The 7236-nt window shown below is 34.3% G+C and overlaps 1 protein-coding gene across 13 annotated transcripts in view; it reads left to right on the top strand.

The window, feature by feature from the left end:
* Window positions 1-7236, top strand: part of MCTP1 (multiple C2 domains, transmembrane 1) — a 448818-nt gene that overhangs the window by 138970 nt on the left and 302612 nt on the right. The window lies entirely within an intron of this gene.

The raw sequence follows: 7236 nt of genomic DNA, 5'->3' as shown, positions 1-7236 counted from the left end.
GCCAGGACCTCTTTTTAAATTTATTATTATTTTTCGGTGCTACTCTTATCATCTTACAATCTTGCTTAAAAGTAAAACATGCATAAAATTTATATGACTATGCTTAGATTTTAGTATAAATAATTATAACTCTACAACTATGTATCTCCACTGAAGTAAAAAGTGGTCTTAGTAATCATTAGAAAATTCAAAGTTGAAAAGGAGTGGAAGTCTCTCGCCCCTTCATTTTTGGCTTTCTATTTAAGTGGAAGGCCACTATAGTTATGCACTTCTGATTGATCTGTTCCTTTTAAAATGTGCATGGGTTTATCAGAAGACCACTTCCTCAGTGGCTGTCAGAGACGCTCAGATATAAATTGTGTGGATACAAACATCTGTGGATGGAGAAGTGAATGAGAGGTTTTTCAAATTCTCTAAGCTGGGAGGTTGATGGGAAAGATAGGAATGTTGTCTTAGTCTTTATTTACTTATTATTATTGATTAAGGAAATGACATCAAATTAGAGCTAAAGGTGGTGTGTGGTGTCACATCACTTTGGACATTCATGTTTAAGGCCTTTTGATTATTTTGAGGTTGAAAAGGTTAATTTGAAAGATATTAATGAATTGAAGGGGTTTTATCTGTTTAATGACAATTAGCATGACAGTAATTGCCTCACTATCATGCTTAGAGATTGTTTCATTTCTATTCAAAGTTATAGCCATTATAAAATTGCTAGATTCAAACCACAATATGGAAATTACTTTTTATTAGATATATATTCAATAACTCAATTTTTTGTGTGCAAATGTAGTAGGGTTAATGAACTGATGGAAACCATGTAGCTTTTCTATTCTTTGAAGGGAAAGTTAAAATTTGTTCAATTTCCAAACATATTTGAGGACAGTATTCCAAATCTGAAAAGAAAAACTTTAAAGGAAATGACTTAGTGCTGTGAGAACCTTTGGGACCTTGCAGAGTAAAAAGGTACATATCCCAAAAGATTAGAATACCAGATGTTATAAAAAGAATATCAAACTCCACTTTTTGTTTTGCCAGGGCAGGGAGAGAGCTATTATGGTTAATTAAGTAGTCTGCTTGAGACTTTTTCCTTATGTTATATGTGAATTATTAAACGTCAATAAAAAAGAATAGAATAGATCTTTATTAGCATGTAGATGACAAAAGTATGTCTTATTGCACTTTGCATTGTTTCAGATTAATTATGGGTTATACAAACTATTGTTATGAATGACAACTCAGACTGATAAAATGTTGTAAAATTAAGGTTTTATAGTATACTGTTTTGATATGGACTTAATTATGTATGACATTGTGCAGCCAACTGGTAATCACCTGATTAGATTAGCAAGGCATCTTGTTTCTGCCCTTTCCTTCCTGTCTCCCCATCCTTTGGCTGTTTTCCTGATTCTTTGCTCTTCCAGAAGGGGTGCAGGTAATGCGCAGGGAGAGAGAAGGAAAGGGAGCAAACACAACGAGAGTAATATTGCTGTTTTTCACCTTTCATGATGCTTTTGATGAGGAAAGAGGTCAGAAAGAGGTTAGATATATGGCAAAAATGAGTCTTTTAGAAAACCTGTGCATTACAATTATTTAGGAAATTCCTTGGCCTCTGTGATAAAGGATAATGAATTGGGTGCTTGGTTGGGACAATCTTACCTACCTTATAGGGTTGTTGCAAAGATGAAATAATACCATATCTGTTGTTGTATTTTATTAATTGTAAAGTATTAAACATATTTCTGGGGCATTGTTTTTGTGTCTTCCTGAAGTAAGGAGCTGACAAGACATCAAAGATACTCAGAATTCCACTCTGGATTCAGAATATTTCTTTTTAATAATGAGGGCTTCCTTTTCCCCTCTTTGTAAGCGATCTTACCTGTGATTTTCCACCTTATATAAATATATTTTAAAAAGATAAGTTCTAAAAATAAAAACCCAATTTTACCTAAGTCCCAGTACTGTCTTAAAATTTGCAATACCTCAAGGAAACTCATCCTCATGCAAAAGATATTTATTAAGTGGCAATTAAATTTTATTTTCAACCCCAAATCATCATGATTTTCCTCCATTAGGGGCTGCATTGGCAGAAGCACATAGATGATATTTTTTCTTTCTCTTTAAATATTTTTCTTTTTAAGTAAAACTTTGAAAGATTCGTGATAAGGAACCACCAGGTAGGAGGGAATTTTTTTAATAGAGCATTTGTTCTGACACCTGAAAATGAAATCTTTCTGGGTGGTGCTTTAGATCCTACTGTGTCTAGAGAATTCTGCTAGATAACAAGGCATCACACTTGCTAAGAAAAAATAAATAGGATGACATCCCCACCCACCTCTGAAAATCAGTTATGGGGATCAAATGAGATAGTTGGTGTGAAAGTGCTTTTGAACTCCACAGAGCTTACAATATCTCTATCACAAAGTTATATATATAAAATTAGGCATTTGGAAGGGAATTTAGATGTCTTATTATATTTTCTTATTTCACAAAGAAAGAAACTAAGGCCCAGAAGGGTTAAGAAAGGTGTCTCACTTCACTTACTAGTATCTGAGTCAAGACCTAAACCTGGGTCTTTCCGTCTGCCCACTTAGCTTGAAGTTGATCAGAAGACCTAGTGGTTTCTTGAGTCCTACTGCTGAGGGTTTTAAATAAGATAAATAATATTTCTCAGATATTGATGAACATCCTTATAGGAAGGTATATCCTTGAAGAATCATAAAAGACATGTCTACAGATTTTATGGGCTGAGGATTATCTGTTGAATCTAGTTTAATGGAGCATGGGTTGGTGGCATGTTTATCAAACTAGAAAATCTGACTTGCAATCCCTTAGCTCAGTGGTTCTCAACCTTCCTAATGCCGTGACCCTTTAATACAGTTCCTCATGTTGTGTTGACCCCCAATTTCATTGTTACAAATTGAACATAATTAAAGCATAGTGATTAATCACAAAACAATATGTAATTATATATGTGTTTTCCGATGGTCTTAGGCGACCCCTGTGAAAGGGTCGTTCGACCCCCAAAGGGGTCGCGACCCACAGGCTGAGAACCGCTGCCTTAGCTTTTGCCACAGTAGAAGCATCCAATCCCTTACTCTGAGGAATTGAATTATGAAAGTAAATATTCACAATGGATAGGGGTAGGTTTTATAGTTTTAAAAATTGTAGGCAGTATGGTGGATTGTTTTGATATGTTTGTTGAGAGTGGTTAGCAAAAAGGGATTCCCCAAGAGCTTACCCTTAAGAAAAAATTGGGAAAAATTTAAATAACCAATGAACTTTCAACCGTTTCTGTTAGAATTGATCTGGCTATTTTATATTTATGGGACACTACTCTTTTCAGCGAGATGAGATGGGAAAAGATGACTTTTAATCATTATAGATGTTCATGACATATCTTACTGTACTAAGGAGCACAATAGGTTTATAAAGACATTTGTTTTTTAAACCTCTTAACACTAAGATTAGAAGAGAGATTATCTAAAAGGTTTTGTTTTTGTGTTGGTGGTATTATTTGGGATCATTTCTTACTCCTAAGAATTCAAAACATGGTCCTATTTATTTTAGTTAAAATGTAACTCTGATGAAGGTATATGCTATTTTCATATCCTGTGCTCCAACTTGTATCTTCAGTAAATAAGTGGAATTTATTATCATGCTCTCTTATAACAAATCCTGGCCCTGCTTTGTAATAAAGTTTATGTTTCCTTTGATTCCAAGGTGAATCTGCTATGTAACCATTAAGAGATAAAGAAAAACAGATGTGATAAATAGATAAGTGTCTTAAAAACTTTACTAAATACAAATGCAATAGGATAGTGTGTGGTCTCAGGCACAGAGCCCTGGGATAAGAGTTTGGTAGGAGGAATCAATATTTCTTTGTAATATTGACCCCTCCTGTGGTTTTGGAGGTGACAGTGAAATTCTTGCCTTTTTTAAATTTTGTTTTTTTTTCTATCCACAAAGTTGAAAAAACATTTTAATGCCAGACAGTAGTCCCACACATCCCATAGGTGCTTGGTAAATATTGAGTAGTAACCCTGTGAACACTCAGTTGGGTGAAGTGCTTTGAACTCACTCCGAGTCCATGGATGTGCCATTTGATAAGTGCCAAGGTTTGTAATGAGCATCCTTTGGAAGAAGCCCAAGTAAGAGAGCTTTGGAGATGGTTTGTTGGGTTTTAATTCTATCTTTATTTAGTAGAGATACTCAAATTAGTCACTTGGTGTCCCTTGAGTCATTGTAATGGTGGGATGGGATTAATAAAATTTATTCATGGTAATTTATAGCATACTCAAATATAACTAATCAAGTTCCAGATCATTCACTCTGCAGGTTTTTCTCCACTATGAAAATAATAATAATAATACTTAACATTTCAGTCTGCCTACATAATGGCTTTTTATGAACTATGTAATTTATTTCTTAAGACCACCTTATGAGATTTGGACACTATTATTATTATTCCCTCTTTTACAGATGGAGAAACTGAAATAAAGAGAAATTAAGTGACTTATCCCCGACATTACACAAATGACAGTAGAGTGACCAGAATTGAAACTAGGCATTCAGGCTTCGGAGCCTGGGTTTTTAACTACATTCTATGCTTCCTCCCATTAGAATCCTTCATCCCAGTAATATGAAGTTTATAAAGTGCTACAGGCAGAAAAAGAAATCTTTGCAATGCTACTATATTTAATCATTTTTATGACTTCATTTTTGATGACCTAAACATTCTCATTCTTAGTGAAACTCAGGCCTTTATGAACCCGAAATAAACTGAGGTTATTTGGAAATTCATGTAAGATGAGGCCAGTAATAATGCAAAATTTGTCTGGAATGAGCAGATATAACAGAGTTTTCCTAGGTGATCATAGCCTTTGGCAATGTGAAAAGATTTCTTTCTTTCTTTTTTTCTTTTTCTTTTTTTTGAGAAAGGGAGATAAAAACAGCTTTCAATGTACACATAGTCAACAGTCCCAGGAAAGCTCATGGGAATTTTTGCATTTAGAGGGAAGATTAATGTCATGTCTCTTTTTCTACATCCACGTCCTAAACATTTCCTGATGGAAGTCATTTGGGTGAAGGAGCACATTAAAGAATGGTAGAAGGAATTTAGTCCATTATGTAACTGGGTTCATTTTCATCTGCTTTCTCTAGAGACCATACAAATTATGCTTGAAATTCTTGGATAGTTTTCAAGCCTTCATTTTTCCTAAGGTCTTACAAACAAGAACTTGCCTTACAATGTTGTGTACTTTTAGTGCTACCACAGTACCTAATACCTAGTAGACTATCAGTTTGGCTTCCTGGCAGGTTGACTAGATGGGTGTGTGTGTGTGTGTGTGTGTGTGTGTGTGTGTATGGATTGCTGGGATAAACTGGAGCATGTCCAGATTTACTCTGAGTCATGGCTCATGTACCTGAGACTGGATTGGAACCAGACTGTCACTGAGCATGTGGGCACAAGTGAGCGATATATGAAAGAATTTACCTCAGATAATATCATACTTTATCATGTGATTGTTTTCAATGTAGAACTGATATATTAAATCATTTCTTGCCAGAAGCCTTTCCCACTATTTCACTGTAGAGTTTTTTAAATGCACATAGGAACCATAATTGCTTTACTCCCTTGAATCAAAAGGTAAATGTATGCAGATATATACATATATAATTTATATGCATTATACACATTCATAGAGAGATTAGGTAATAAAACTAAAAGGTCAAAATAAATTTGAATGTCTAATTTAATGGGTATGTCAAAGTTTAACTATTTTAGAATTTCTTGTGAAAAAATAAAAATGCAGAAAAAGCAATTGAGGCAGAGTGTCAAAGGAAACAAGGTTATTTTTTAATGCTTATTTGTAAAAAATACATTTTTCAATCTTTGAACAGAATAATTGTGGTTTCCACACAATTTCACTAGAGAGTTCAAGCAAAGAAGTTTGGGCAACAAAATTTGTTTGTCATAATCTGTCAAATGTGAGGGATGGTTTCCAAAATGTATTCAGGGCTAGTGACTAAGGGCTTGGGTTAGGAAATGCAACAGATTTCAAGAGAGAGTATTAATATGGTTATTGTTTCAAGTTTTCCAAGGGCAAAAACCCAACCAAACACAAAATACATCCAAGTTTTAGACAATGGTAGAAACTCTATTGGAAAAATTACACATCTGGCCTTGACCCAAAGCACTCATTAAAAACAAAACACACAAAAAAGAAAAAAATTGAATTGGCACAAAATCATTTGATGGGTTTTCTTTTCTCTGGTCCTAAACACAATAGCATATGTTCACTATTTGAGGATGTTTTATTCCTTTTTGTACAGGTGCCTTTTGTTATTAGAAATGCATTTGATTCCCATGACTCACTGTTTTCTGGGAGTGATTTTCTGCCTTATAAATGGCATATTCCAAGTTGGCAATTAGTGGAAAGGGTTATTACCTGTGGCCAACGGCACACTTGGATTCTGCATTGTACAGTCTGGGCCTCATTTTTAATGTCCCTCAAGTGAAGGATTCATCCTCTACCCTTCTCATATTTTCCAAAGACTGGGAATTATTTTAAGGTGGGATTATTTTTTTTTTCACTTTCAATTCAGTGGTTGCTGTGAATCTGGAAATCAATTCTGGAACAATTACTTCCAATTTTAGCCAAGTGGCTGAAAACATTTGCTAAGCTCATACCTGGAGTTTGAGAAATCTTCATGCAATAGGTGAATAGATGATAGATAGATGATAGATGATAGATAGATAGATAGATAGACAGATGGACTCTAAAGGTATAGATAGATAGATAGATAGATAGACAGACAGATGGACTCTAAAGGCATAAATAGCTATGAAGAATCATTAATACACTAGACAAAAGAAGACTTTGTAGCTTTATTACCTGTTTAAAATAATTGATAAATTACACAGTATATTAGTATTCAAGACTTTTTGAAAAGTACATCGCAAGTCCAGAGGTATCCAGATTATTACCAGGAAGCCACTGATATCAATGTCTTCCTATAGTCACTTTCAAGAGAAGATATTAAGGTGGTATTAAGGGAAGAAGAAACAGAAAATGTTCCTATAAAAATATTTGGTCAAACACAACTAAATAGGGTCAAAATATTTGCAAGTTTTACACAATTGAAATAAATCTATTGCAAAATTGTACTATTTCTGGATCCTACAAGGCCAGTGCTTTACAACAAAGAGCAGAGTCCCCATTTAGGTTATTT

The sequence above is a fragment of the Myotis brandtii genome, unplaced genomic scaffold, assembly GCF_000412655.1.
Source record: "Myotis brandtii unplaced genomic scaffold, ASM41265v1 scaffold344, whole genome shotgun sequence".
Lineage (NCBI taxonomy): Eukaryota > Metazoa > Chordata > Mammalia > Chiroptera > Vespertilionidae > Myotis > Myotis brandtii.
This window is presented reverse-complemented; position numbering and strand designations above follow the sequence as displayed.